Source organism: Balaenoptera musculus, chromosome 10, assembly GCF_009873245.2.
Source record: "Balaenoptera musculus isolate JJ_BM4_2016_0621 chromosome 10, mBalMus1.pri.v3, whole genome shotgun sequence".
Classification (NCBI taxonomy): domain Eukaryota; kingdom Metazoa; phylum Chordata; class Mammalia; order Artiodactyla; family Balaenopteridae; genus Balaenoptera; species Balaenoptera musculus.
The window spans coordinates 41,324,206-41,331,529 of NC_045794.1; positions in this window are offsets into that span (position 1 = coordinate 41,324,206).

The following is a 7,324-nucleotide window of genomic DNA, read 5'->3' on the forward strand; positions in this document are numbered from 1 at the left end:
GGGAAGAAAAAGAATGAGGGGAGGCGAGTTGGGGAGGAGCGAGCACTGTAAATCCAGTAAGCTGTGGAGCCCAACGTTGAGGCAGCCTGCCATCAGCCTGGGCTGCTTCCCCTCTGCCCCTCCATCCACTGCCACCGCTCCCCGCTTGGGATGAGCTAAGCATAGGTGAGTTAGAGTTAGTGTGAGAATAGAGGTGGAGCCCTCAGCCCACTGTTGCTTAACGCCTCCTCCCATGGAAGGACACTGGGAGGGGAGAGGAGGAGAAGAGAGCAGCACCAGATGGTAGACCATCACTACACACTTTTCCAGAACGTTCCCTGCACCTGGCAGATTTATGAGTAATCAAATGGACTAGGAGTCAGAATATTTAGGTTTTAGTCCCAACTCTTCCACTAGAAGTTCAGGCAGGTAGTTTAACTTCTTCATTACTTTTTAAAAAAGAGGGTGATATCTATAATCATTACTTCACAGGGTTAAGAAGTTTAATTGTGAGCCTGTACGTGAAAAAACTTTGGAAAACGCTAATCGCTCTACGATTGTAAGGTATCATTATCTGTACAATAGTTTTCATCTGTTTTAACTGGCCTTGTGAAACTAATACATGACGTGGTATTATAGTTCTTGGGGGGTTTTGTTTGGTCTGTAGTCCCTATGGTCCTTCCTCTCAGACTGTAAATTCCTCAAGAGCACAGATTGTGACTTACTAATTTTTGGATTTCCTACTGCTCTTTATGTGAAGAAGAGGCTCAGTATTGTTATTGAACGTTGTCACATGAAGACAAAAACTCTTAGTCTATGTGACTTGGTTTGGTGCTACACACAGATAAATCAAATGCTTTGGATGACATGAATATCAGGGATAGTATGAAGAAAGAAATGGATGTGATCAAAGGGGTTCATGGACACATACATCAAAATGTTAACTGTGGGGCTTCCCTGGTGGCGCAGTGGTTAAGAATCCTCCTGCCAATGCAGGGGACACAGGTTCGAGCCCTGGTCCAGGAAGATCCCACATGCCATGGAGCAACTAAGCCCATGCGCCACATCTGTTGAGGCTGCGCTCTAGAGCCGGTGAGCCACAACTACTGAAGCCCGCGCACCTGGAGCCCATGCTCCGCAACAAGACCTCAAAGAGAAGCCCACGCACCGCAACAAACAGTAGCCCCCGCTCGCTCGCCGCAACTAAAGAAAGCCCGAGCATAGCAACGGAGACCCAACACAGCCAACAATAAATAAATTAAAAAAAAAAAAATGTTAATTGTGGTTTTCTTTGGGAAAAGGAAGCCTTAATTTTATATTGTACACACTTCTTAAATTTTTGATGCTGAACATATACTACTTTTTTGTTTAAATTTTTTATTGGGGTATAACATGCACACAGCAAAGTACACAAATCTTAAATGTACATCTTGATGAATTATTTATATATATAAAATATTTATTATTATCTACATATATTACTTACCTACATCTACATATATAGTAGATTACATATATTATTTATATATTTATTATAATCATTATATTTTATTATATCACACACACGTATATATATTTTATAAATATATACAAAATCGCCACCCACAACATGATGTAGAGCATTTCCAATAGCTGAGAAGACTCCCCTGTGTTCCTTGTTAAGTAAACTTCCAGTTATCACCATAGCTTACTTTTGCCGGTTCTTGAACTTCATATAAATGGAATCAGACAGCATGTGTACTCTTTTGTGTCTGGTTTCTGTTACTCAACATATGTTTTTGAGATTCACCCATGTTGTTGTGTCTAACAGTATTATTTGTTCTTTTTTATCGCTGCATATATTCCATTGTATAATTATACCACAGTTTATCCATTCTACTATTGATGGGCATTTGGGTTGTTTCTTTTTGTCTTTTATGAATAAAGCTGCTGTAAACATTCTTGCATAAGTCTTTTAGTGAATATATGCACATATTTCTCCTGGGTAGATACTGAGGAGTGGGATTGTAGATACTGCTAAATACTTTTCCAAAATGTTTGGACCAATTTATATCCTTACTAGTAATGTATGAGAATTCTAGTTGTTCCACACCCTCACCAATACTTGCAATACAGTCTCTCTCTCTTTTTTGCAATATTGAAATATAAGATTTTTAGAATAAGTATATATTTTATAATCAGAAAAAATGTCAACAATGCAAATATTTGCATGACTGAGTTGGGAGATGTCACTAGTGACGTGCCATGCCAAAGAAAACTCATCAACAGTAGCCTCAGCCCAGCACATTTCCTTTTTCTCCTTCACTCCACTTCCCATGCCTCTGAGCCTACATTTATTCAACAAATATTTATTGTCTACTATGTGCCAAACACTGGGCTGGATGCTAAGTGTCCAGTGGTAAACAAAACAGACAGCTTTCTTGGAATTTATAGTCTTCTGGGGAAACAGATGTTAAACAAAAAATAAACACAGAAATATATCATTACATGTGATGATTAAGAAAACCAGAAGGTGGGGGCTTCCCTGGTGGCGCAGTGGTTGAGAATCTGCCTGCTAATGCAGGGGACATGGGTTCGAGCCCTGGTCTGGGAAGATCCCACATGCCGCGGAGCAACTAGGCCCGTGAGCCACAATTACTGAGCCTGCGCGTCTGGAGCCTGTGCTCCACAGCAGGAGAGGCCGCGACGGTGAGAGGCCCGCGCACCACGATGAAGAGTGGTCCCCGCTTGCCACAGCTAGAGGAAGCCCTCGCACAGAAACGAAGACCCAACACAGCCCAAAAAATAAATAATTAAATAAATAAATAATTAAAAAAAAAAAAAGAAAACCAGAAGATGATATGAGAGAGAATAACACGGGGGGGCAGGGAAGGCCTCCCTGAGGAAGTCATATATAAGGCAAAGTTTAAAAGATCTAGTAAGCTGGAGACCGAAGGAACAGCAGAGGCAGTGAGGCAGGAATAAATTTGTTGTTCAAGGAAACTGAAAGAGGATCAATGTGGTTGGAACACAGCAAGTGACAGGGGAGAATTGCACAAAATGAAGTTGGAAAGATAGGCAGGGCCCAGATCAGGAAGGCCTGGCCATATATACCTCCAATCTTTCCATTCAGTTGGGTCCTTTCTTTCTTTGCAAACTCTACTCAAGATTTACCCCGTCCAAGAGGTCTTCTTGAATAATACCGAATTGTTCTAATTAATATTATTATTTTAATTACATCATTGCTCCAATAACTTCATTATATAATTTGTAGTTAGTAGGCCTTTCATTCTGTTTCCTGAGAATATATTGGTTTACCCAACAGATATAGGACAGGGCCTTATGTTTCCTCTTTTACCCAGTCTCCTCCAAGCACCTAGCATATCAGGGATGCTCTGTTGACAGTAAGAGTCTCCCTTGGCCCTGTACTCTATTCCTAGAAAGCTCTTGGAATCTAAGTAGATAACACTTAGGATCCTGTTTTACCTGGTTTGAGAACTGACCCAATTTCAAATCTTCAAAACTTGCCCTGGAGCAACCAAATTTCTCCAGGATCCAGGCACATTTTTCCAAACACCTTCCTTAACTGCGTAGTTAATCTTGCCCCTCCCCCCTCCAATCACCAGATTAAAGGCATCTCTGCTGTTGCTAAGGGAAGGAGGCTTGGGCAGGTGGTGGGAGTGAGTTGAAGGATGATACAGCAGGGAGTCAGGTTGGTCAGCAGGAAAAAAACCTCTCAGCTGTGAGGAAAGACAGCAATGCAAATGCATTTTCAAGTGCTTCTGGGCCAGGTCCTGCCCAGCCTCCACACCACCCCCCCCAACCACCCCCTGCCGCCCGCCATGTGTTTATCTGCTTGTTCTCTGAAAGCTTTTAGGACTTTCTTTTTTTTAAATCTCTGATGTCTTGAATTTTACAATGTCAATAGTTTGACATTGTGTTTGTGCTTAGCCAGCTTTCATAAAACAAGGAAGCTGTTATCCACCTTGACTGGTTATATTGAAGTCCTTATGAGAAGAACGGGCCATCAGAGAGAAGGCGCTGTTAACAATACAGGGCTATTTTAAGGTGAGAAGCCAGAGTTCTGAAAAATTTGCATGTGGCAAGGAGTGTGGCTGGGCATGCTCCATTTTTTTTATAGACTTCCCACCCTGAAATGCATATATTCTATTTACTTTAATTTTAGCAATGATGTAAAATTACTGCTGGGCTGCTGTCACTCTGACAGATCACCTTACCAGCTCAAAGGGTAAATATGGGTTTTTTTCCCATAATTTTTGTACAGTAACAAGGTGAGGAACATTTTAGCTCATAAATTATTCACCAAACCTCACAGGCATAATAGGCTGTGTGCATATTCATCAGGTTGTCATCCATTATTCATAAGAAGTTCACTTCAACTGTTAGAAGAAAATGAGGTTGTTGATTGAAATCCTGAAGAAATGTGGGCTTTTATTCTCCCCCCTCCTTTTTCCCATCTGAGTAAGTCTGGAAGTTTCCATCAAAAAATGATATTGTAGGGAAAAAAATGTATTCCTGACATGTAGATGTGTAGATAAGAGGAAAATAAAACTTGGAGTAGGAAATAAATTGGCAGGATCAACCGTCATTCATTTTACTTGGCTAAAGGCCTCTGACTCCTGCTCCCACAGAAATTGTGTCCAGGAAGTGGCCAAAGGGGGTCCCCTTTCTTGCAGCAAAAGAGTAGCTTCATCAAATCTGATAGACTTAATACTTATTTTAAGATCCAGGTTGCCTTCTACAGCCCAGGTATTATCATTTATCTTCTTATTTGACCTTCACACCAAGTCTGTGAGATAGGAATAATTTTCAAGATGAGAAAACTGAGGCTCAGAGAGGTTAAGTGACTTATCAAAAGCCAAACAGCTGGTGAGCAGACCAGGACTGGAACCTACATTTTCTTCCATACTCCATGTTCCTTATACTCTGTCTTCCTAAATCCTCTGGATGATAAAACTCACCACTCCCAAGATAGAGGCATTTCACATTGTTTTCCAAGAACCATTGATTTTATTGTTTTCTCTTTTTATTATTTATTTATTTATTTATTTGTTTATTTATTTATTTATTTAGGCTGTGTTGGGTCTCCATTGCTGCACGCGCGCTTTCTCTAGTTGCGGCGAGCCTGGGCTACTCTTCATTGCGGTGTGCGGCTTCTTACTGTGGTGGCTTCTCTTGTTGGGGAGCACGGGCTCTAGGCACACAGGCTTCAGTAGCTGCGGCACGCGGGCTCAGTAGTTGTGGCACATGGGCTTAGTTGCTCGGCAGCATGTGGGATCTTCCCGGACCAGGGCTTGAACTCGCGTCCCCTGCATTGGCAGGTGGATTCTCTTGCACTGCACCCCCAGGGAAGCCCCTGTTTTCTCTTTTTAATACCTTTATTATTTCTGTGAACTACAGAAGCAATATAGGCTTGAAGACATCAAATAAAACAAAGTTCTATAGAATAGAGAATAACAAATGGACAGTTAACTGCCACGATTGCCAACCTCCTTCGCCGCAGGAGCCAGGAGGAGATATTATAATTCAGTCAAATCCACAGATCTGGGTTCAGATCTGATCATGGTCACTGACTAGCTGTGTAATTTGTGGCAAGACAGGCTCTTTAGGTTGTAGTTTCTCATTTGTAAAATGGGGATAATGCTTACTTCTAGAGTTTTTTGTGTTAAATGAGATAATGTATATGAAACCCAAGTGTCAGCATTTTCCTCCATTTTAAAGGTCCCCTCCTTCTAGCACAGTTGGCCCTCCAGTATCCACGGGTTCTGCATCAGAGGATTCATCCAATCAAGGATTGAAAATATTTGGAAAATAAATTCCAGAAAGTCCCCAAAAGCAAAAGTTGAATTTGACTCAAACCAGCAACTATCTACATTGTATTTACAACAATTTACATAGCATTTACATTGTATTAGGTGTTATCAGTAATCTAGAGATGATTTCAAGTTACACATGAGAATGTGCATAGGTTTTAGGCAAATACTATTTTACCATTTATGCAAATACCATCTTATGTAAGGGACCTGAGCATCCTCGGATTTTGGTATCTGTGAAGGGGAGGGGGTCCTGGAACCAATCCCCTGTGGATATGGAAGAAAGACTGTACGTTTGGGGAAATGGAATGGAAGGCAAGGCTTGTCGCATGCCTGTCCCCCAAGTCTTTCACTTGACCCTCTGTTTCATTCTGTTTTCGGCCACTCATTTGGCTGCTAGTCACCTGGTATGGTCCCTCTGCATGAAATGCAGCTGTAGTCACAGTGGGGCACAGCTGTGAATTCTCCCCAACATGACTACACAAGGTCGTTCTTTACAGAAGAGTTAGGGGAAAATTAAAGAGAATTCCAAAGAATGGAGGAAAGCATTAAATTTTTTATTTTAACTTTCCCTATAATCCAAGTGAAAACCAGCTGAGAAGTTCAGCTTCATTAGTTGTGGCACGCGGGCTCAGTAGTTGTGGCTCACGGGCTCTAGAGTGCAGGCTCAGTAGTTGTGGCGCACGGGCTTAGTTGCTCCATGGCATGTAGGATCTTCCCGGACCAGGGCTAGAACCTGTGTCCACTACATTGGCAGACAGATTCTTAACCACTGCACCACCAGGGAAGCCCAAGGAGCATGGAGTCTTAACCACTGCGCCACCAGGGAAGTCCCAACTTCCCTGGTGCAGAAGCACTAAATGATTCTGATGCAGGTGGTTTGGGATTTCACACGGAGAAAAATTGCTCAAAACCCCAAAAGAAGAGACACTGCCCCAGGATTTACTAGGCTGCTGTAGCCACAGTGGAGTGAGGTCTTTACATTATCATGCAGAGCAGTGTTAGTGCCTCTCCCACAAAGGCTCGCCAGCAATAAGAAAGGAGGATCCATTTCTGAGTCACATATCTTGTAATCCTTGTTCCCTTAGTTACACAAAGACCAGCCAAAGCTTTGAAAAGGCTGCTTCAGAGCCTGATTGGATTCTTCCACAAACCTCCACCCTCCCTCTTTGGGCTGGGGAATAGAAGGTAGTTTTGTTCTACCTTCTATTGTGAAGAGCCCAATACATAGTAGGTGTTCAATAAAGGTACATTAAAAAGCTCTAATCAGCCTAATTAACTGGGACTAGGAGACCCTGCAGGAAGAGGCGTGTCATTCTCTGAGTCCTCAGAGGACAGTTTATCCATCTCTACTGTAGCACTTACCGAGTTCTGCTGTAATTTTCCTTTCAGCATCCCTCTTGCCCAAACTCACTAAAAGAGTTCATTAGCCATCATCCTTGGCTAGTCTCTCTCCTTCATCCCAACATTATTTTAAAAAACACCTTTATTAAGGCATAACTGACATACAATAAACTACACGTTTAAAGTGT